The sequence below is a fragment of the Python bivittatus genome, unplaced genomic scaffold, assembly GCF_059951505.1.
Source record: "Python bivittatus isolate LINGU-HERP-01145 unplaced genomic scaffold, Pbiv_v1 ctg000960_np1212, whole genome shotgun sequence".
Lineage (NCBI taxonomy): Eukaryota > Metazoa > Chordata > Lepidosauria > Squamata > Pythonidae > Python > Python bivittatus.
The window spans coordinates 6,016,015-6,039,385 of NW_028277124.1; the positions used below are offsets into that span (position 1 = coordinate 6,016,015).

Genomic DNA, 23,371 nt, shown 5'->3' on the forward strand with positions numbered 1-23,371 from the left:
GATAAGGTGATCAGATACGCACAGGAGAAGGTTCCTGAGCTTATAACAGCTGAGTGCATGGAGAATTTCAGCAGCTGCAGATTTTTTTCAGCCCTCTATGACAAGTCACATCTGCCAAACTTTTTTTCTCAACACAGCTATTCAGACTGCAAGTACCCTGCTGTCCTTTATTCCTTATATTCATGTATCTTTGTTTTAACAGTGACCAAGGTTATTATTCTCCAGCAGCACCCCAAAAGATTCTGGACCACATCTTTCTAAAAAATGTCTACAGTTCTTTTTTCAGCTGCTTCCTTATGAAAAAGGACTTGGGACACTTGCATGGTTGATCCATACTGCAGAGATATAAAATGAATGGCTTGGTACAACATCCAGGAAACATCTTCCCATGCTCTTGGTTTTGTATAAGGTTTTACCATGTTTTTGAAATGAATTGGGAAACTGGTGTCATGCATATTCAGATCAGTTCGCGATCATCTCCACCTGTAGCATGGATTGAAGTGGTAGGAAAGCAGCATGCGGTGAAACACTGAGCATTCAAGTGCATTGTAATATAAGCATATTCAATACTCATCTGAGGTGCAAGTGGTATTTCTAACCATTTTTATTTGCAACCTTATGTTCACTTGCAACTTTATCAGTAGCTGCTCTTTGGCATGATGATCTCATGGTTCTTCAAAATGTGCTGGAAAGCAGCGATGTGGACTGCACCAATTGCATAGTATTCCCCCTTCTTCAGTGGTGTTCTTTTCCCAACATTATGAACACTAATGGCTGCTTTAGGCCAGCTTTTGCCAAATCTGGTGTACTCAACATATATTACTTCTGGCCTATGGCTGTAATAATAAAAATCTGGATTTGGTACACTTCAGTTATATTCAACCACAGCTTCTAGAATTTCTTGGCTGTGTTGGTGAAGAATTCTACAAATTGTAGTCCAACACATCTGGAAGGAACAAGACTGGGATAGCTGATTTAGAATGAATTGGAATATTGTGTAATCTAGGTAAGGTGGATAGACTCAGTTACAGTGGCGATGGAGATGCCATTGGAAGAGCTGAAGGACCAGGTTAGGGACAGATCATCATGGAGAAAATCTATCTGTGTGGTCACTAAGAGTCAACAACAACTTGATGGCACATAATCAATCAATCAATCAATCAATCAATCAATCAGGTAGGTATTCCTTTCCCTAATTAGTAATGGTTCTTCAGGCTTAATTGGAAAATCATCTTGGGCCCTTCTGCATGGCAAATACAAGAAACAGTCTTCCTTGGTCTCTTGGGCTAGGATAAACTGTGAGAGCTACAGCAAAGAATTTCTAATGTACCACTAAGGCATCTTATTGTCTGAATCATGATTCATTGGGGAAGAAAGTCCCTATCTCAGTAATCATTTCATTCATTTACATTTCTGAATAATACAGAGTGACTCTGATTAGGGGCACATATTTATTTCAGAACAAAATTGAATCAAAATGAAGCACAACTTCCCATTCTTCTGAAACAACTGCATTAGGAAAGAATGGTTACAACCAATTTTTACATATTTTTCACACATGTGGAAGTGAAGAGTTACTTGTCTCTCTAATGGCAGCAGAACTGATTTTAGCAACCAAGATTGGTCACTGCCCATTTTATTTTCCCAGTGGATACAGTTCTGAAAAATTCAGGGTCTCACTATCAGAAAAAATGGTAGTGCCATTTTATTTTATTTTCGATGGAATACCTTAGAATGATGCAACATCTGGAACATTCTCAGAAAATAAAATATACCCATCACAAGCAGCTGCTAAAAAGCAGCTCTGTTGATATTACCAGCTGCCACCGTAGTAGCAACAAACAAAAATAAGAAAAAAGGAAGAAAAAAGGACACTAAAATTAATAAGACCTAGATGAATATAATATAAATATAAATATAAATATATATAGCCTCTATTAATGAAATATTAATGGAAAACCCCACTCTCCCCCATCCCAAACGTTGCAGAACCTTGCAGATGCTATCAACAGTATACAGTATATGGCTGGAATCTTTATTGGTCTCTTGGCCAGTCAAACAAACAAAAATAATACAATAATACATTGTCTGGATTATACTATCCTGCTGGGGGAGAAATTGAAGATGTTTCTTTTAGATGAATAATAATTTGAGGGTTCTTCCTTACTACTATGTTAATGTGCCTTCTTCCAAAACTTGAAATGGGAGGAAAGTATATTGATATAGGAAGCACAGCCCCCACAACTGACTTTCTGCCTCTAGGGCTTTTTTACTTCCCCCCTTTTCTCTCCCACCCCATACCCATTGTGTCTTTCTTACAGACAGTGTGCAAGGTAACCTCTGTTAAGTCCCATGGCAATCCATGGGTAACAGTGATCAGGCCCTTTTGCTCAAAGTGGCACAAATAGTTTATTAATTTATGAACCTAATAATGCTAAGGGCAATTGAAACAGCTAGTTTTATTTTTGCTTTTCAACTGGAATATTGACCCTCTGGTAGACCTGTATTCAGTCAATGTTCCCATGTCCAAATCCTCCAAAATAAGAATGATTAGACTCTATAAGTGAGAGAGATGTCCAATCTCTCTCACAGCTGCAATAAAAATGTTTATGGAGGCACAGAACCCAGCAAATGGACAAGAGGGGTGGTCTCAGAACAGACCTGCAGGACCAATTGAAGCTCAGCAATTTGCTGACCGATGAAGGCTCCTCCTCCATGTGCCCTAGAGTGTCCACATAAGAGGACTTGTCTTGCAATATGAGGGGAAACAGTAGTTTCAGCTGTGACACTTTGGTCAGCCTCAGTAGCAGGATAGCAATAAGATGGAGGCTACGTTGTGAGGATATGTCCTTGAAAAACAATTGGTGGGGTTTCTTTGCACCATGGTAAGCAGGCTGTACAGGTGAACAAAAAGGGAAGCAAAACGAATGTCCTGCTTTTATTTAATGAATAATGAATCAGATGTTATTTTTAATAATAAAAGAATAGATTAACAAAATGAAAAAAGTAGAACATGCATACAGGCACAAATGAAAATGCAGTCAAGCATGGAAATCCTAATAAAATGTTAGGCATACTATCTCATCAAGACCATATAATTTTATTCTTGACATTTATTTTCAACTGAAAATAGCAGGACAAGAATTTCTATGCACAAGGCAAGGTAGGAGCCTAGGGCAGGTGAAATTGCTAGGAAGAAACAGGGATTCTGATTATTTGGCACGGGCCTGTTGGTGGAGTCCTTTCAATGTAATGGATCTTTGTGTAAAATGCATTTGTTTAAGATGTACAGCTGAAACTCCCAAAGCCTTCAACTTTGATTTTTAAGGAAAATGTCCAGATCGTTTCCCCTGCGTAACAAGTTCTATATCAATTCCCTCACTGCAATAATTTCCATAATGCAGAAGACACAGCTAGAAAGCTGATGTACTTATTCCAAGAGGACATCTCAAAGAAGCTTGCAATCACTCACCACATTTCTTGATGATGAAGAGTTAGTGCAGGGGCAAATATCGAAAAATCTTTCAGACCTAGCAAACTATATGTGCCTTTAGCATACAGTAGATCTGATTCTTGAGTGATTGGTGTTTGTTTATTAGGTATTAGCCAATGGGATCAAGAACAAGTATTGGGAGAGGGAAGGGATTTTATGGCTTGCCCTGATCCTATTCTGAATTCCCGCTCATTGCTGTTGCAATCAAAGGTCTCTGGATCAGGCCTTCAGGAAGTTAAGCTTCCTCTCTTTCGCCAATGTAAGTGTTCAATCCACACTTCTCCTATGTGGTTGCTATTTAGTAAGTCATGTACTTAGTGTCACAATTAATTGGGAACTATTTGTCTCTACCTAAGGTATCTTCCACTTCACCTGCTATAACTCAAACATTTGAGGAATCAGGGTAAGTTATTTCAATTATGGATGCGCTCCAATTCAGATGAACTCCAAATGTGATGTGGAATGGGGCAATTTGGGTACCTTTCAACTCCCTCATGGTGGAATATGCATCTTTCCCTTGATTTGCCCGAGCCAAATCCTTTGGGCTGAACAGCAGGGCACATGCTACAAAAACTGGGAAAAGAAAACTAAATAGTATTTTCCCATTCTTCTTTGTTCCTGCACCTTCACTATCTCTTCCTTTGTCATAATTTATTCCAAAGATAATAATTTGATTTCTCAATTTTTGTTCAGCTTATTTAATCAATCATTCTTTCAGTACTATTTTTAATTTGTAATGTACTGTTGTGTGTGTTTGTCCTTTTGTCTTGTAAATTATGTCCTCTTCACCCATCCATCAGCCCTACTATTATGTGGATGTGTGTACATATACAGTAAGAATCCTTCCTTAACCACTTTTGTCCCAGTTCAGTTTCTTTTCCCATAACTCACAATGTGTGTAGCTGGTGGGACTCCGCAAGGGGAGGGTGGTGGACAGTGGTAGACACACTACAGGCAGAGTTAGCGTGGTAGACACACTACAGCTTGACTCTTTTTACAGAAAGGCAGGCTTCCCCACCTTAAAGTTAAAGGGACATTCTTACCCATTGTTATTGGTTGACTTGTGTCCAGAAGGCTGCAGTATTCTGGGAAAGGCCAGGGGAAGGGAGAGGAGGCTGGCAGCAGCTTGACTAGCTGTCCTGCTACCAGCACTAGTCTAGTAGTAGCTCCACAGAAAGAATAGGGCAGTCTCATGGTTCCTTCATATATGGCACAGATGAAGGAGGCAATGGTGACAGAAGAGGGGGTTCTGTGCACACTAAAACAACGTAACTATAACTCATAAATAGACATATGTTCTTGGGGAAACAGGCAGACTGTGCCACTTGGTAAGTTGCTACCTCTTTGTCTGGTGCCAGTCTCTACCACCTGCATCTCTCTGCCCTGGGTCTCAGTGCCCACCTGATTCCTCAATGGATTCACTATGTTATTGGCTAGGTACTGTTACTTCAAGGTTCAGTCCCAAGCATTTGGTAACTCAATGTGGATATGAATTCACACAGACTGTGAAGTAATACCATAACTCTTTACTATAAATTTAAGGAAGAAAAGAATACTTCAATTTGTTTAAATCACACTGGTGTGCTATATAAAGGACAAATCTAGAAACAGTTTGCATCAGTTAGTCCTACCCACTACCTAGTATTGAATTGATGACAATACTTACTTTATTATGAAGGAGATTTGTGGTGTTACATATCAGAGTACTGTGAGCATGCAAAATGTACCAATGGAAGAGAATATGTGTAGCTCAGGGTTGGACTGTGGAGTCCCTGGAGTTCTCTGAGCTTGGCTGTTTTCTTGCAAATGTTTCGTTACCCAGCTAGGTAACATCTTCAGTGCTAGAATGGAGTGGGGTTTGCTCTCTGTTTATATACAGTGGCATGCCCTGCCAGTGTTGGTGGGGGTGGGGGTTTTGTTTTGTTTTTTCCCCTGGTAGTTCCTTGATTAGGGTATTGTTTACTGCTGATTGTATGTCTGGTGATAATCTTGGTGTTAATCTCTGCTTATCTGGGTGATGATTGCTGGTGAGGAAATGTTCTGGTCTTTTGCTTTCCTTTTTATTTTCTCTTTTGAATAGTGTGTAGATGTTATTTATCTCTATGTGCCTGTTGATGGCTGCCTTGTCAGAATATCAAGCTTCCAGGAATTCCCTCGCATTTTTGCATTTAGCTTGGTCTAAGATGCTGACAGTTTCCCAGCTGAAACTATGGTTAAGTCTGTCCATGTGTTGTGAGATTAAGGAGTTTTCATCACGTCTTCTGACTGCTAGTTGGTGTTCATGGATGTGCTCTGCTAGCCTTCTACCTGTCTGTCCTACATAGTGGTTGTTACAGTCCTCACACTGTATGTTGTAGATGACTCTTGCCTTTTCTTCTTGGGCTACTGGGTCTTTTGGTTTGCTTAAGATGTTTTGGAGGGCTTTAGTTGGTTTGTGTGCTATGAAGATGCCATGTGGTTGTAATAGTCTGTTGGTAGTTTCTGAGACGTTTCTGATGTATGGTAGTGTTATCCTTTTCGTAGCTTGTGTTGGTTGTGTTGTAGTAGGTTGAGTGGTCAGGCACTTTTTGATAATGTTGCGTGGATATCCATTTTGTTGGAAGATGTTGTATAGGTGGTCTGTTTCCTTTTTCTGCTGTTCTGGGTTGCTGAAATGCGTTTGTGCTCATTTGAATAATGTTCTTACACAGCTCCTCTTGTGGGAGGTAGGGTTGTTACTTTGGTAATGGAGTACTTGATTAGTGTGGGTTGTCTTCCGATAGACTTGGGTTTCTAATCTGCTGTTGTTTCCTCTGCTGATGAGGATATCCAGTAAGGGTAGCGTGTTGTTGTTTTCTTCCTCTCTGGTGAATTTTATTCCTTTGAAGATGTTGTTGATAGTTTCATGTGTCTTCTCTAGTTGTTCCTTTTTTATTATAGCAAAGGTGTCATCTACATACCGGATCCATACTTTAGGTTGTATGTATGGAAGTGCTATAGATTCTAGGCATTGCATTATAATCTCTGCTATGAGTCCTGACAGTGGTGATCCCATGGGTGTGTCTCTGATTGGTTGGTATATTTGTCCATCAAACTGAAAATAGGTAGTGAGGCAGAGGTTGATGAGGTCCATGATTCTGGGTATTTCGATCTGGGTATATTTGGATAGGTCGGGTGTGTTGTGTAGTACTGCTGATATGGATTCTTTCACTAGTTCTGGCAAGTTGGAACAGGATGTGGTCTAACAACAGATGATAGATCTTCAAAATTCTCATCTCTAGTTTCTCTAGAACAGAAGATACAGTCATTGTCTGGGCAATCAGATCAATGAAGGACAGGCGGTGTGGGGGTTGATTGAATTTTTCATTCCCCAAGGATTACCGGGATTACTTCTACATGGTAGAAATAATTGGAACAAGAGGTCACTATGGTCAAAATGCAAAAAAGAAAAATACAGTATGAGATGAATCAGAATCTCCAGATTGGGACTGCAGATAAACCAGCCTGTTCTACCACTTTTTAGTAGACTTGCATATGTGGTAGATCTACCTTTTGTAATTTCAGGCTGAATTTGTTTATACAGGGATTCTCTAAAAAAATTAAAGACAGTTGGCTACTCAGGAGGGATAAGAGAAAAAGCAACTTTATTGCTTTCTAGTGGCTGGATCCTGACTGTATTCAGAATGAAAAAAAATAGAGAAAAGAATCAAAGAAATGTACATCCTTGAAGGGTAATCTGATAATGCTACAGCTCCAAGTTCTGCAAATATCAGATATGATTTAGGACAGAGTTCTCCCCAGACTGAGACAAGGTTTACTCAGTACTAACAATGAATTATTTCTGAAAATAATAAATCATATTGAACTTTACATTGAATAAATAACTGATAAATATATGCTCTTTGATAGATTTATATGCCACCTTTCATACAGGAACTCAAGGCAGGATATGTAATGCTCCATTTCCCTATTCTTCCCCACAACAGCCCTGTGAGGTAGGTTGGGTTAAGGGAGTATGACTGGCCCAAAGTCACCCAGTAAACTTTGGTGGCAAAGGGTGGACTAGAACCTGGATTTTCCCAGTGTCAATCCAATAACTTAACCACTGGTTCTCAAAACTTCTATTTATTATCTTCAGACTATGGGGGAAGAAATGGCAGACTGAAGATGGCTCCATGAAAAGCGGAGCTGACAACTGAGGTTGAATTAAGAGCTGGTGAGTAGACTGGCTCTTCATAATTCCTCTCTGGACAAGAAGAGGACTTTGGATTGCCCACAAGTGCTCCAAACAGCAGCTCCTCATGATGGGACTGGAAGATAATGGTCTCTGGTGAGTTTAGAGCTCTGGGAGATGAGGGAATAGCCTCCTTGCTCAAACTGCAGTTGGCACCTTTGAAAGGAAACTAAGTTTGCATACTTCCTTTTCTAATCACTTTCAGAAATTGCTTGTTAACTGCTTTTCAGCTATTAGGAACCTTTGGATCAATATGTTTGACAGCATCAGGTGAGTTTCCTTAAATCCTTAGTGAAAGAAGTTTTAACTACAAGTGTAAAAACTTTTAAAAAAAAATTTTTTTTTTTTGGAATAAACAGCAAAAGGGTAATTAAAACTTTGATTTTAGAAAGTTACAAATGGACTAAGGCTCCAGATAAATTTGAAAGAAGATTTTGGAATTAATTATATAGAATCCTTCCCATTGGAAAGTGCTTTGGTTCTTAATTAAAAAAAAAACCATAATAAGGTAAAATTTTAAAAACTGGACACCAGCAGGAACTAGAAGAAACTAAAGATTACAATTAAAGGAGAAGACCACTTAAACTGGACTTACTAATACAGAATGAAGCAAAATATTTTGACATTGGACATACTGAAGGATATTTTTAAACAATGGACCCAAAAGTTAATTTTAATAGTGTCTACCTTTATAGATAGACTGTGTCTAAAAGATGTTATTGAAGAGGAGCAAGTTCTATCTGACAAAATCGAGATTGAGTTGAAAGTGGATTTCTACAAGAATGGCAAGGAAAAAGATGTTACACTGGACATAGAAAAGAAACTGGCTGATGTCTTAATAATTAAAAGGGACATACAAACAACAAACCAAGAGAGTGATCTGGATAATTTTCCTATATTGGATTTACAAAAGAGACTTGTTAAAGTTTTGAATAATTTTGTGAGAAGAGACAAAGAAAAAATGAAAAGAGATCAAGTTCTATAATATTATTTGAAGGGACTGAAGATCAAGATTGTTAGAAGTAAAAGGAAGAAATATAATGTTGGTTTACTTGATCAAGGTTAAAATAGATATGTTGTTATCTCTGGTAACCCTTAATCAATTTTCACTGACATCACAACTGAAATGACAATGCTTTATGGATTTGTTTATAGAAAAGAGATGGGATATGGAAAGGAGATCATTTGTTGTATTTTAAGAGAAGGCAATAAGTTACTAAAATTGTTTATACTTATTGTGATGAAGGTGGGAAGTCACTTCTTTATATCTTTCTTTTCTTTACTATATTCTTATTTTTCTTTCTTTTCTATTTCTCCTCTTTTTATTTCTTTTCTGCACCTTCTACTCTTTCTTTTTATTTTTCTATCTTTTTTCTGTTTGTATTAATTTTTATTGTTGTAATTATAATCTTAAATTACTATATAAAAACTTTATTATCTTCTACATTCTATTTGGGATGACCTTTAGAAAAAATAGTGAAGAATTTCACTATATACACTCCCCTGCAAATCCTAAAAGAAAAAAAAATCCAATCTATCTTCATTTATAGGTTAATTTGCACCGAACAAATGTCTCCATAAACAAACAACAGTTAGCAAAACCATATGGGCGTTTGCCTACCGGGGTTATTAATGTTACACATTCCATCTGGAAGGATCCATTTGGAGAGACAATAAAGATCCAAGGTCACATTAAAACACAAAGTTGATTGCAGACAAGGTTCACCATGTATGGAGTTATGGTCATAAACCATTATAAATGACAGAAATGCATAATGCATTGTTCTCCTGTAACCAGAACACATGTAGCAAAAGTTAATTTCATTTTATTACAAATTGCTTTATTACAGCTCACAATCAAGGGAAGTAAGCAGTGGGGTCCCCTAAACTTCTGTTGGAACCTGAGTTATTGATTGTATTTGTAAATGATTTGGAGTCAAAGATGAGCAGAAGCCAATTTTATGGTGCCATCAAATTATTTAGAACAGTGGGAACTCAAGCAGACTTTGGAGAGCTTCAAAAGGATATCACCAAACTAAGTGACTGGGCAAAAACATAAATGTAAAATGTAAAAAGGTATACTTTGGGGGTAAGAGGAATAGCCATGGATCCATGGATCTGAACTGGCCATGGTTAATCAATAAAGAGATCTTGGGACAACCCACTTAAACTCTGCTTTGGATGGCAATGAAAGCCAGCTGGAGATTGTTGAGAGTATTAGGAAAGAAAGAATATGTAACAGCCAGTAGTGTAATGCTGTTTTATTAATGGTACAAGATTTGGGAGTTCTTAGAGATGGGAAACTTTTTTAAAGCCTTTCCTTGATGAAACTACAATAACTTTTTATATGTCAAATATCTACAGAATCCATTCATTCATTCATTCATTCATTCATTCATTCATTCATTCATTCATTTTTTTTTTTTTTTTTACTACTGAAACAGCTAAGCAGTTTATGCCTTGGTGATATTTTGCCTGGACTATTGCAGTAGTTTGTTGACAGACCTTCCTACCCCTGCTTTCCATACCATTTCCCGTTCAGGTGTAAAATAGTGCAGTCCATGTGGTTCTGGATCTCTCCGGATGTACCCCTACTTGTTTCTGCCAATCCTCATACTGGCTGGGACTTCAGGAATGTTACTATTTTTAATTGGAGCTGACCTCCTAGGCTGTGCATACAAGAACACCCCATTATTTGAATAATGTTCCTGTGCCCCTTGGCTTGTCCATGCAATCAGGGTCACTTAGTTTTCCCTTGCCTCAGAACTGCCACTTCGCATTTTGATTCGTTGATTCAATTTATATCGCCACCCATCTCACCTGGGTGAGACACTGGGTGGCTTACATAATTAAAAAACAGCAACAACAATTAAAAATAAAAACAAAGTAAAAGCCATTAAAACCAATGAAAACCGTTAATTAGAACAATAAAGCTGATTTGCGGGAGAGTACAATAAATTATGAACAACGCAACCAACCAGCAGGCTCGATACCACCAATGGACCCCCAGGCATGATGCCAAAATCATGTTTTCAGAGCCTTCCGGAAGGGTCATGGGCAATCTAACTGCAGGGAGCTGATGTGCCAAAGGGTGGGTGCCGCAGCAGAGAGCACTCTCCTCCTGGGTCCCATCAGATGCTATTCCTTAATGGACATGCCTCTCCTGAACTTTTAGACATTTCTCCCATCTAACTACTACTTTCTGAAATCCATTTCCCATTGAATTATGTTTGGAATCCTGTTTCCAGAGATTTAAAATGCTTTTTTCAGGATCTTTACAAAATGGAGGGGTCTTTCTTTGCAGGGGCAGTATCTGATTGAAATTAGGGTGTTTCAAAATGATTATGTTGTTATACTGTTGCTACTGATCTATACTGTGCTACATCTCTATTGTATTGCATTTAAAAATAAGCAATATTAAATTAAAATACTACTGTGACCTGCTTATGGAATGTAGTTATATACAGTTGCAGCCGTCCCATCCCAGAAATTCATTGCAGAGCAAGGGAGGATGAAGGAAATCACAACCAAACTGATCAAAGCAACAAAGCATATTCCCTCTAAAGCTAGCATGCACATCCTTAGTAACCTTGTGCCCGTACCTTCTGTATTTCTTTTGATTTTTTCCTCTTAAAATATAGTTGATTTGCTTCCACTGAGCCTTCATCTCAAAGGTTAGACCTTTTAAATCACATATTTTTTCAATTAAATTGCTTTATGAATATCAAGTTGACTGAGTGAGAGAACATGGAGAGAGTTTCTCGGGGATGATCCACAGGAAGAAAAATAACCAGAAGTTCTCTATTCTGAGGAACGGAGTGCTCAGCTGTGAGGAGTGAATAACTGCTGACAGAAAGGAGTGTGTTCTGAGAGGGGCTGATTGCCCAGTGTGGGGGACTGAATGACTGCTTCCATTCAATAAGCAGAAACTGTAATAGAATTATAAGGTAGCCAGATTCTAAAGAGTAAGTTCAATACAGAAAGCGAACAGCAAGAGAATTCAAAGGGAAATCTCTAACTTTTCCCCCCCTTTACATCAAAGGTTTACACCTGGATAATCTGAGAAGAAGAAATAAATGCATTTCTAAAGTGAAAGGTGTCAGAAGCTGTCAAATCTGTCAAAAGTGAGCTGGTTGCTTTTGAAGGAAGATTGGAAGAAAGGTTCATAAAGATGAAAGAGGAGACGAAAGAAGATGTTACCAAAAAAAAAAAATATTGAAGAATCTAAAGGGTATCTTACGGGAGGAGTTAAACAACTTAATAACCAAGTGGAAATTTTAGAAAGTAAAATAGGAATAATAAATGGAGAAATGGAAAAGGAGTTATTAGACAATTTGGCATTATTGGAGTTGAGACAAAAAGAATTCTGCCTGAGATTTAGAGCAGTTCCAGAGGATCCTGGAGAAGACACTACAGAAAAGATTGCTCAGTCTCTAACACAGTTTTTGGAATGAGATGAAGATGGCCTGGAGGCAGAAACTGCAAGGCTATAGAATCAACACACAATTTGCAAAACTAAGAAATGTACCAAGGGATATTCTTGTGTACTTTGTCAGAAAGAAGACCAGAGATCAAGTTTTGCAGCAGTATTTCATCACTAGACTGAAGATAAATAATGCAGATGTGATTGTACTTAAAGAAATTCCAATTGGAATACCGCACAAATGAAAAGAGTAATTCTTTTTGACTGACAAGCTCAAACAGAAAAATATAACACTTTGATGGGATAAATTGGAAGGAGTGATCTTCACTTTTAAACAACAGAGATTCAGACTGAATTCAGTCCAAAAAGCAAGAGAATTTCTAGAAAAGTTTAAAGGGGAACTGGAAGAAATGCAAATGGAAGTGACAAAGGAACAAGAAACAAGAGGCAGAAGCTATCGTGCTAGGGGCTACAAGTGTTGACTATTCTAAGTTTTTGGCATAAATATGGATTTTAAATGCCTAACATGAAATATAAATGGAGGAAATGCTCCTCAAAAAAGAAAAAAATATTTCATTATTTTAAAAAATTGAAACAAGATGTAGTTTGTCTTCAAGAAATGCATATTTAAAAAAGGATATAAAATATTTGATCTGCAGAAAATTGAGTGAAGAATTTATTTCAGCAGAAATTAAAAAGAGAAATGGAGTTGCTTTGTATATAAATCCAAAATTGCAACCAGAATTGATATTGACTGATGATTATGGTAGATATGTAGGGTGGAAGCTACTTTGCATGGAGCCAAGACTTTGTTAATGTGAATTTATGTCCCAAATGAGGATAAAGTAGCTTTTTTCAAAGAACTTATGGGCAAACTAATGGACTTACATATGAAAATTGGTATTTAATGGGGGATTGGAATGAAGTAATTTGTCCACAAAAAAACATAACCTCTGAGAAAGATATTAAAACAACACAAGGTAAATTACCAATTTTTTTTTTTTTTTTTACATGATGGACAATCTAGAGCAGTGATTCTCAACCTTTTTGAAGCTGCCGCCCCCCTAAGGAGCGGAAAATTTTTCAATGCCACCCTTGGGGGGGGGGGGAGTTACTGAATTATAAAAGGCAAAAATTTTAAGTAATTTTTTTCAGTAGACTTACACACCAAATTTGTTCGATTTAACTCGATACTTTTGCCCTGGAAGGTAATTGCATTCCTTTTATTAAAATTAAAATGACTAATGCAAAAAAAATGAAGCGAACGAAAAGCAACTCAAGAAACACGGGTCAAATCAAACATTCATATTGAAAGGACGCTCAACGCACGCACTGCGATTAATCGTGCAGGAAGACAGCTGATGCACGCGCTGCGATTAATCGCGCGGGAAAACAGCTGACGCATGCGCTGTGCTGGTTGGGATCGGAGAAGAATCGTAGTGTCGAGTTCTTCAAGGTCAACCTACCTAGAATACAAATTCGTCTCACCATTCTTAGAAGTGCGTGAGGGCAGCCGTTGCGTAAGTTTGTTTTATTGCTGGTACAAATGGTGTAAACCGGATAATCGATTTAATAATTTTTTTGGGAGTTTTAAAATTAAGTTCGAATGTCAAAACATGCTCATTGCCCCTCTACCGCCCAAAACATGCCCACCGCCCCCCTACCGCCCAAAACAAGTTCACCGCCCCTCAGCATCCTCCCGCCGCCCCCCGGGGGGCGGTACCGCCCCCGTTGAGAACCAATGATCTAGAGCTTGTAAATGCATGGAGATACAAAAATGGTGATACAAAAGAATAGAGTTATTTTTCTGAAAGACGAGATCTTTTTCAAGAATTGATCTGTTTTAGATATCTAGGAATGTGGCTACTAGCATTCATAATGGAGATACTGCCAAAGACTTTTTCAGACCATAATCCAGTGGTTTTAGCATTTAAAAGAAAAACCAGTTCCTTCAGGTGGAGGTTAAATGAAACATTTTTGCAGAAACAGTAATGGAAGATTGTAAAAAGAAGTAAAAATAATTTTTTGATAATAATCTTAATAATGATACAGACATAAGAATGGTTTAGGACACAAGTAAAGCTTTTATGAGGGGATATTTTATACAGCATAATAGTAAACTAAAGAGAGAGAGAGAGCAGAGTAAACACAGGCAATTTTAAATCAGATAAAACTGAAAGAAGAATTAAAGCAATTCCCAAAAAAGAAAATTATTTCACAACAAATTAAACTTTTACAATGGCAGCTGTCTTTGTTAATAGTAGGAGAAATGGAAGTCAAACTGAATTATGCAAAACAAAATAATTTTGAATTTTCAAATAAGCCAGGAAAATGGTTGGCATATAAATTGAGGAAAGAAAAAGAGAAAATGATAATAAAATTGCAAGATGGAAATACTACATTAATAGATAATCTAAAGATGCAAAAATATTTTATCAATACTACTCTAAATTATGTAAAGAGAAGAAATTTCCCTGGCAAAGAATTATAAATATTTAAAGAAACATAATTTACTGAAGATCACAGAAAAACAGTATTAATGAATGGACCCATTACAATAAAGGAAGTTTGTGAAGCTATAAAAAGGTCAAAATAGGGAACGCGCCTGGACCAGATGATTTACCAGCCTCTTATTATAAACATTTTGAAGATGAATTATTACAGCTGTTGCAAAACATGAATTCTATTGTACAGACTGGAAAGATACCAGATAGTTGGATGGAGGCTAACATAGCATTAATATCTAAAGAAGGTCAAGATTTGACTTCATTAGAAAATCATTGCCCAATAGCATTACTGAATAATGATTATAAGTTATTCATGATGATTTTAGCTGGGAGAATGAAAATGGTTTTATAGGACTTTATTCATGAAGATCAGTGTAGATTTTTACCTAAAAGACAGCTGAGGGACAATATTAGAAATGTATTGCATATTTTGGAATACTTAGACAACATAATGAAAAGCAAGCTGCATTGATTTTTCTTGATGCAAAAAAGGTCTTTGACAATTTGAACTGGACTTTTTTGCTTAAAATTTTGGAAGAGATGGACTTTGGCAGGAATTTTATCAAATGGGTACAATCGATTTATACCTCACAAAAGGCACAGATAATTGTAAATGGAGAATTAACAAAACCCTGTGAGATATAGACAGGGACTAGACAAGGATGCCCCTTGACACCATTGCTATTTATTTTAGCTTTGGAAGTATTGAGCAGAGATATATGATGAGATGAGAGAATTGCTGGAGTGGAGATTAAAAGAGAAACATAAATTACAGGTGTTTGCTGATGACCTGATGATAATTTTGGAAGATTCTCTGGAAGGAATAGAAACGTTAATGGAAAAGCAAAAGGATATTGGGTTGTTAGCTAGTTTTAAAATGAATAAACAAAAGTTGTTAATAAAGAATATGAGAATAGAAAAACAAATGGAATTGCTTTTTAGATTTTGGTTTTAAAATTGAGAAAAAAGTAAAATACTTGGGTATCACTATAACTAATATGAATTGTATGTTATACCAGAATAATTATGTTAAGACATGGAATGAAATCAAGAAGGTCATGTTAAGATAAAATTACAATTGTCATTGTTGGGGAGAATTTCTGTGATAAAAATGAATGTTTTGCCAAGAATGATGTTTTTGTTTTAAACAATACCTATTATGACAACTGATGTACCATTTAAAAAATGGCAGAAAGATATATCTAAGGGTGCATGGCAAGGGAGAAAACCAACAGTTAAATATAAAATACTTCAAGATACAAAGGAACGAGGACAATTGGGACTGGCTGATATGAAATTGTATTTTGCAGCCTGCTGCTTAGTCTGGATGAAAGAGTGGGTTTTGCTGAGAAATAAGAGAATTTCAGAATTAGAAGTGCACGATCTGAGGTTTGGATAGCATGGTTTTCTATGGTACAATAAAGTTAAAGTTAATGTAAATTTTAAGAATCATTATATTAGAAGTGCCATATTGAGAATATGGAACAGATATAAACCCAGACTGTGCCCAAAAATGCCTTTATGGGTCTCAGCACAAGTGCCATTTTACAGGAAAGCAAAAGCAGGTAAAGAGAAATGGTTAACTTACTGAGAGTTGTTAGAACAGGGACAGGGAGAATATAAGATGAAATCAAGAGAGCAATTGGCTGCAGAGGGATTTTGTTTTCAATGGTTTTCGTACGCACAACGTTGAGAGAGAGATTTAAGGTACATACCGTATTTTTCCGTCTATAAGACAATACTTTTTTCTAAAATCGTTACACTAAAAATGGAAGGGCGTCTTATTGCAAGGAAGTGAGCCGAGGAGAGAACTGCAGAGTTGCGAAACTGCCCATACTTTGTCTCTGCAGACAGGCTTCCTCCTATTGCTAGCCTCCAATCACGAGTGAAATAGCTTGTCTCTGCAAACAGACTTCCTCCAATCACGAGCCTGATGTAACTGACGTCAGCTGATGCTGAACAAACCAATTGGAGGAAATCTGTTTGCAGAGACAAGCTATCGGCAGTTTCACTCGTGATTGAATGTAATCAGTTATGCAAAAGAGCATGGAAACAGAGGTGTAGAGAGAGTTTGGACCTCCTCCCACTGAGTGTATCATGTAAATGTTACCTAATTACTAAATAAAAATGTGTTCTCCTTTATCTTTAAAATATTGATTTCTTAATTTTGGGTTGGAAAAGTGGGGGTCGTCTTATACATGGGGTCGTCTTATAGATGGAAAAATACGGTAATAGGATATTTGGAATTGAGCAGCAAAAGACAGAATTTGAGGTTCAACTATGTACAAATGATGAACATGTACAGTAATTGCTAAAATGTGTAAACTTTTATTGAAATTTGAAACAGAAGAACAAGTGAAAAACTGTATGATAAAATGGGCTAAGAACTTTGGACACAATATACTGATGGAACAGTCAGAAAATATGTGGTTAAAAGGATTGAAATTTAGGTTATGTTATAACCTAGAAGAGATTTTTTTTATATGATGTATCATTGGTATAACACTTCAAAAAAATTCTGAAATGTGTCAAGGTACTTCAAATTTATGTTGGAAATGTGAACAACCTGAAGGGTCATTTTATCATGCCTGGCGGACTTGTAAAAAAGCCAGAAATTTCTGGGTTTAATACATATAATGATACAAAGAATTTTAAAGATCAACATTCAACTGAAACCAGAACTTTTCTTGCTGAGATTAATGGACAGTCAATTAGAAAAGAGACATGGAAGTTTATTTTTATATATGATTATTTCTGTGAGACAATTATCTGTGCAAAAATGGGAAAGACTGAAATACCCACAATGGAGGAATGGTTGGTGAAGATGACAGAACTAGCAAGGTTGGCAAAATGAACTTGTTTGATTAGAGAAAGATAAACAATTACATTTATCAGTGACTGGAAACCCCTTATGGACTTTTTGCTGAAAAAAGAGAAAATGAACTTATGATTTATGGGTTTGAAGATTAGAAAAGGTACAGTAGCTTATGGAAAGAAGGAAATTATGATGTAACCTTAGAGAGAGAGGGTAAAATATAAATGCATTTATAACTGCTGTCAAAAAGATGGAAGCCACTTCTTTATAATCTATTTTCTTTCTTTCTTTCTTTCTTTCTTTCTTTCTTTCTTTCTTTCTTTCTTTCTTTCTTTCTTTCTTTCTTTCTTTCTTTCTTTCTTTCTTTCTTTCTTTCTTTCTTTCTTTCTTTCTCTCTCTCTCTCTCTCTCTCTCTCTCTTTCTTTTCTTTTCTTTTCTTTTCTCTTTTCTTTTCTTTTCTTTCTTTTTCACTATTCTCCCTCATTTTCTTTGTTTCTTTACTAATATTTGTATTGTTTTTATCTTGTTAAAAATTCCTTCAATACAATTATATTATAAGAAAAGCGAAAGTGAATGGACAAGAGTTGGTAATTGTGACTTGCAATGTTTGTCTTCCTGCCTGAAAACAGCCTGACATATATTGCAGCTGATACAAGCTTGTAGCATTCCTTGAAGAAAAAGTCAAAACGTTGAAGCAGTGGATGGCCATACTTCAGTGGATCTGGCTCCACCAATGCAGGCACAAACTTGGCTGAAGCATCTCAGAAACTCAACATGACATGGTAGGAATTATTCTTTATCACAACTCAGGAATGGTAGCCATTGCAAACAATAGCAGTCTCTGACTGTTAAGGCTGATTCCTGCCTTCTTCACATTCAAATCCAATGTTCTCTCTTCCCATGTTTCCTTCTGTGTAATGGTAATCTAGCTGTCCTTATCCCACACTTGCTTGTAAGTAGCAGTTGCATGTTTATATTCTCTGCATTCCTGTCTGGGGAATCTCTGGCTACTAACAAAACATTGGCAGCTGATGAGAAAAGCAAGGACTTGTCAGTTCAAAAAGAGGTTCTTCAACAGAAACTGACAATGGAAATAACTCTCCATAAGGCAGACAGTCAAACAGAGGAACAAGTACTGTAGAAGAATCAACCAGAAGCAAGAGACATAAAAGATATTGTGCACTGCTAAAGTCAGTTTCAGATCCCTACAGATGACCCAGGCTCTGAGTATTCATGGGAAGAAAAATAAGACACTGCAGAAAAAGAGAATGGATAGAGGTCAGAGATAATGCATCTGCATCTAATAAAAGGATAAAGAAAAAGTCATGATACTTGGTTATTAATAGCTCTAAGGAAGTGAAACAAACATATGCTGACTAGACCTATTGAGTTATGAAGTGTACTGTCTGCTAGGAAGAAGGATCGTAGATGGAGATAACAAATTCTAAGCCTTATCAAGTCCCTTGACAACTATCTCTTTCAGTTGGTATGTGTAGGGATAAATGATACTGCAAAGAGATACAACTATATCACTAGGGACTTTGAATATCTCAGAAGGAAACTCAAGAACTTAGGGATTCAGGTGGCATTCAGATCCATACTTACTGTCCAGGAAGAGGATTGGAAAGGGAAAGGATATTGCAAGTCAGTGACTGGGTAAGCAAATGGTGTTGATGGGAAAGATTTGAGTTCTGAGATCATGGTCTAAGGTATCTAGATGGCTGTGGTATAGCAACTGAAGAATGTATGTATGTTTGTATGTATCAATCAGAAAAAAATCTTTCAAATCAGCATAAAGTTGTTGTGATAGGAAACATATTTTGGAAGACAAACTGCCTGGAATACTTGTATTTTGGAACACAGACTACTTTCCCAGAAATTCATGACTTGTCTTGCTGTCAGTGTCTCTTGCAGATGATGGAAGAAGACACAAGTGGATGAGCTATCTTTGATTTGATGCTAAGCAGTAGGGAAGTGTGAGTTGAGGAAATAGATATGGCAGAAACATTGGGGGAAAGTAGCCATATAATGCCGGAGCTCAATTTTAAAGGAAATTAAACCCGGACATGATAAAATGCCTAATTCCAGCAGCTTTGAATAAATTTAGTGAAATGATAAATAAGATTCCAGGGAAAGAGAAGCTTAGAGGAAAATTGGTGGGGAGTTTCTAAGGAAGGAGATGCTAAAAGCACAATCGCATACTATTGAAATGAAGGGGAAAATGGACAACAGTAGAAAAAGCTAATGTGACTACAGAAGTTCTTCTATTGTGAATATCTGAAAACAAAAAATGTATGTGTGTGTGTGCATGTGTGTGCACACACACACACATCAATGGATGAAATGGAAAGAAAGCCAGATCACAAAGGAACAGTACAAACAGGTAATCTACAAGAACTATAGAACTGATGTCAGATCCAAATGTCTTCTTTAGATATGTTCAGAATAAAAAGAAAAGGAAAGGATCACTATACCAGCTGCTCAGTGAAGATGGCAAAATACAAACCAGTAGGAAAAAAAGGCCAAGGTACCCCATTCTTCTTTTGGGTTAGTCTTCTTCAACAAAAAAAACTCTGTGTCCCACTAAGAAATTATAAAGAACAGAGTGAAGGGCAGGATTGAAGCTTGAGACTGAGAGAAACATAGTCGGGGAGTATCTCTTAACTCTGAATGAATTTAAATCTCTTGGACCATGAATTGCATCCTAGGGATCTTTCTCGGGCATGAATCGGTAGGTAAATCCAAGGCTCTGGAAATCAGTTACATTTTTTCTTGCTGTGCAACTGGAAAAGTTTCAAATCTATTTCTCTTCACCAAACTTTTGATTAGACCCTTTTGATTTAATTAAATGTATCTAAGACGAGCTTAAGAAATGCTACCTGCAACATCTGTGATCCTACTTTTCTAAACCACAACATCAAGATTTTTCTGTAGCAAGCAGCAATTATCGGTTCACTGAGGAGTAAAAAGCTTCATTATGAAAAATAAAATGTGAAACTGAGCAATAATGCAGGAAATGAATAATGCCCAGAAGATGTGAAAGGTAAATATAATTGTAATGCAAACATATTGGCTTTAAATATTGGCTTTTACATGACAGCTGTTCTCTGAGAAGCGAGATTGCCATTGGCAGGTTTGATTTAGCCACTATGAAGCTTGCTCCTATTTCCACTGTCCTAGTTTCAACCCTTCCCTTTTACCTCATGTGGAAAGGCCAGTTGACTACCATCAGGTTTTAACCTATGAAACATATTAACTTGATTACGTCCCCAGAATAGTATCTTTTCTAGACGAGGCACCCAGCAAGAGGAATACATCACGATAATTACAGCCTTACTTGCCTCAGGAACAGCTGGTATTTACTTTCTTGATATCCGCATTTCCTTATTCAAACAAGCAAACTTTACAGTACACTGGCTCTCGCTGCTTCAAATGAGTTGCCTTGAGCTGATTCCCCATTGACTGCCTTTGCAACTGCTGTTATCAGGACTGGTTGAACAGCACCAGCAATACACATAGTTGCATTTCAGCACAATTTGGAAGGATGGAAGTAGCAAAGTGCAATTTGAGATGTGAGATTGTGTATGATTTGCGAATTATAGCACAAAAAAGTACAAGGGTTTTTCAGGGTTACATTCATTAGATTGTAAGAAACAATCTAATACTGTGCCTTGGGCCAGGCCAGGCTGTTAAACAACTTTTTGAGAGCATCTTTTATAAGCTAAGCATCAGCTCAGAAATTCATTCAGTAATTTTCTTGAGATTGCTTTTTTCACTATTTGGAATATTTATATGTTTAACTTTACACTCTTAGTTAGTGTGAGTCATAACTCAGAACTAACACCAACATTTTGGATCCTGTCTAGCTTCAATAACTATTTCCAATTGCTATTTCATATCATCAGCCACCTGTTCTGCAGGACAGAATGCAGAGATCCTTGCACAAAGTCTTCTACAGTTTTGGCCAAGACAATACCTCCTCCAGTTAGAGCTGGGAATGCATCCAAAGTAGATAGTTGGAATGGTCTACAAGATCCGTGCTCTTGGGAACTTCATAACCCACTTCATATTTCATGCCATATTACACTGAGGAAGTTGCATCCTTGGGACCTCAAAAACACCAGTTCTACATCTGAATGTATGAATACTTTATTACAGCCAAAGGCTAGATACTTAAATTAGCCTACAATTCCTATTTGTATAGGAATTCATTGCAAATTGTATACAATGAAATGTATGGTTTTAAAATTATAAAATTAATAAAGCAGTTCCTGGAGAAACATTCCTAATACCTAATAAAATGAAGGGTTCTCAGAAACTTTACTTCCTCTTGATTTTGGATCATAACTTCATATATGTAAGGTCCATGGGAATAAAATCAGACTATAATTCAGCAGCAAAATAAAACATGGCAAATATTTTATTTTCTTCACTCTGCAGAAACTGTTTCCACTGACACTGTCATCTCCAACCTCTATTTTGAAAATCTTTGAGCATACAATCCCTAGATATGTGTTGGAGAAAAAAATAATAGAATGCCCTTATTTCACAATGTGATGGAATCAGTTCAGGTTGACTTTACCTCATCTAAAATGACCTAGAATTTCAGGCTTTTGAAACAGAAAGGACAAGGTGAAAGTCTTTGATGGAGAATAACAAATTCAGAAACAGTAATGATTAACTCATAGCAGACTGCCTGCAAACTGCACAAGTGGTTGAGGGCATCATGAATGGTATCCCAAAATAGCAGTCAGAGGAGACTTTTTGAAATGTGATCCAAACTATTGTCAATAAAGCTGTACCTGTTTTACCTGTTCTTTGCAATCTGGCAGATCCTGATTAGTTTTTAAGAACAAAGCAAGCACCTGGAGATTAGGTAGATATTGTATTTACATGTGAGCAAATGTGTCTATTATTATGAACTAACTTTATACAATTGCATGAAAAGCACCTCTCCCTTCTTCAGCTAGACACAGCTAAAAGCCTAGAGTAAAATATTAAAACCCTTTTCTAATCATTATTTATCTCTTTCTTGCACAACTTTCTGCTTTCTCTATACTTACATTCTTCAGTAATGGTGGCATTCAGAAAAGAACTCTAAATACATTCCAAATATTTCCAAATAGTCTTGAAAAATATTTTAAAATGCATAAAATGTGGAATTTGAATTCATTTTTTTTACCATCAGTGAAATCCAAAGCAAAATTCTTGAAATTTTGCTAATACTTCAGTTTAGATTTGCATTAATTGATTGATCAATCAGTTACTTCAAATTATAACATCGTTTGTGCCAACACCTTTCTCCACTGAGAGAAAGATTAGAATCCTATTTTATGTAATTCAGTTTCTCATAGCTAACAGAATGAACATTATGTATACGGGGGCAAAAACTTAGTTTCTAGTTATTGATTTTCTAATTTATTTACTAATCCTCCTCATCTTCCACAACAGAATTGTCAAATTAAAATCCTTGGGAAATATCACTCTAGCAAGTATTCACTTTGAAGAAATTAATATGCATTCTTTTAAATGAATTAAGTTGATTTATCTAATAAGCTATACTTCTGAGCAAAGAAGTATGTCGGGCTTCTCTTGACAGGCTAGACTAAAAGCTGGGACAAAGATACTTCCAAAGACATGCTGAGCAGTACATTTATTGTAGATAAACTAAGGAAGCCATTATGAAAGAATTCCAGTGACTATTTAGCTCTATCTATAGTGAAATCAAGGGTTTCATTCTTGTGCTTTATTGTCTCACTGTGTGATTAAACCGGAGGGGTGATTTCCACCTGTCTCTTGTTTTGGCAAAGGATCCAATCTAGTTTCAGGCTGTTTTTGACAGAATGTCTGGGAACTGGCTGTCCCAAAATGTATGTGAACTAAATGCAGTGCCTCATGCTTTGCCAAGATTTAATCAAGG

At 36.7% G+C, this 23,371-nt stretch overlaps 1 long non-coding RNA gene across 2 annotated transcripts in view; it reads left to right on the forward strand.

The window, feature by feature from the left end:
• The window catches only part of LOC112541575 (uncharacterized), a 37,382-nt gene extending 15,630 nt beyond the window's left edge, over window positions 1-21,752 (forward strand). Inside the window, exons 2-5 of one of the 2 annotated variants that reach the window (XR_015794231.1) lie at window positions 3,850-3,896; window positions 7,611-7,802; window positions 18,081-18,233; window positions 21,357-21,752. This is a non-coding gene — a long non-coding RNA (uncharacterized LOC112541575). The remainder of the gene's footprint in view (window positions 1-3,849; window positions 3,897-7,610; window positions 7,803-18,080; window positions 18,234-21,356) is intronic. The other variant, XR_003085575.2, reaches the window with a different exon arrangement.
• The last annotated feature ends 1,619 nt before the right edge of the window (window positions 21,753-23,371 follow it).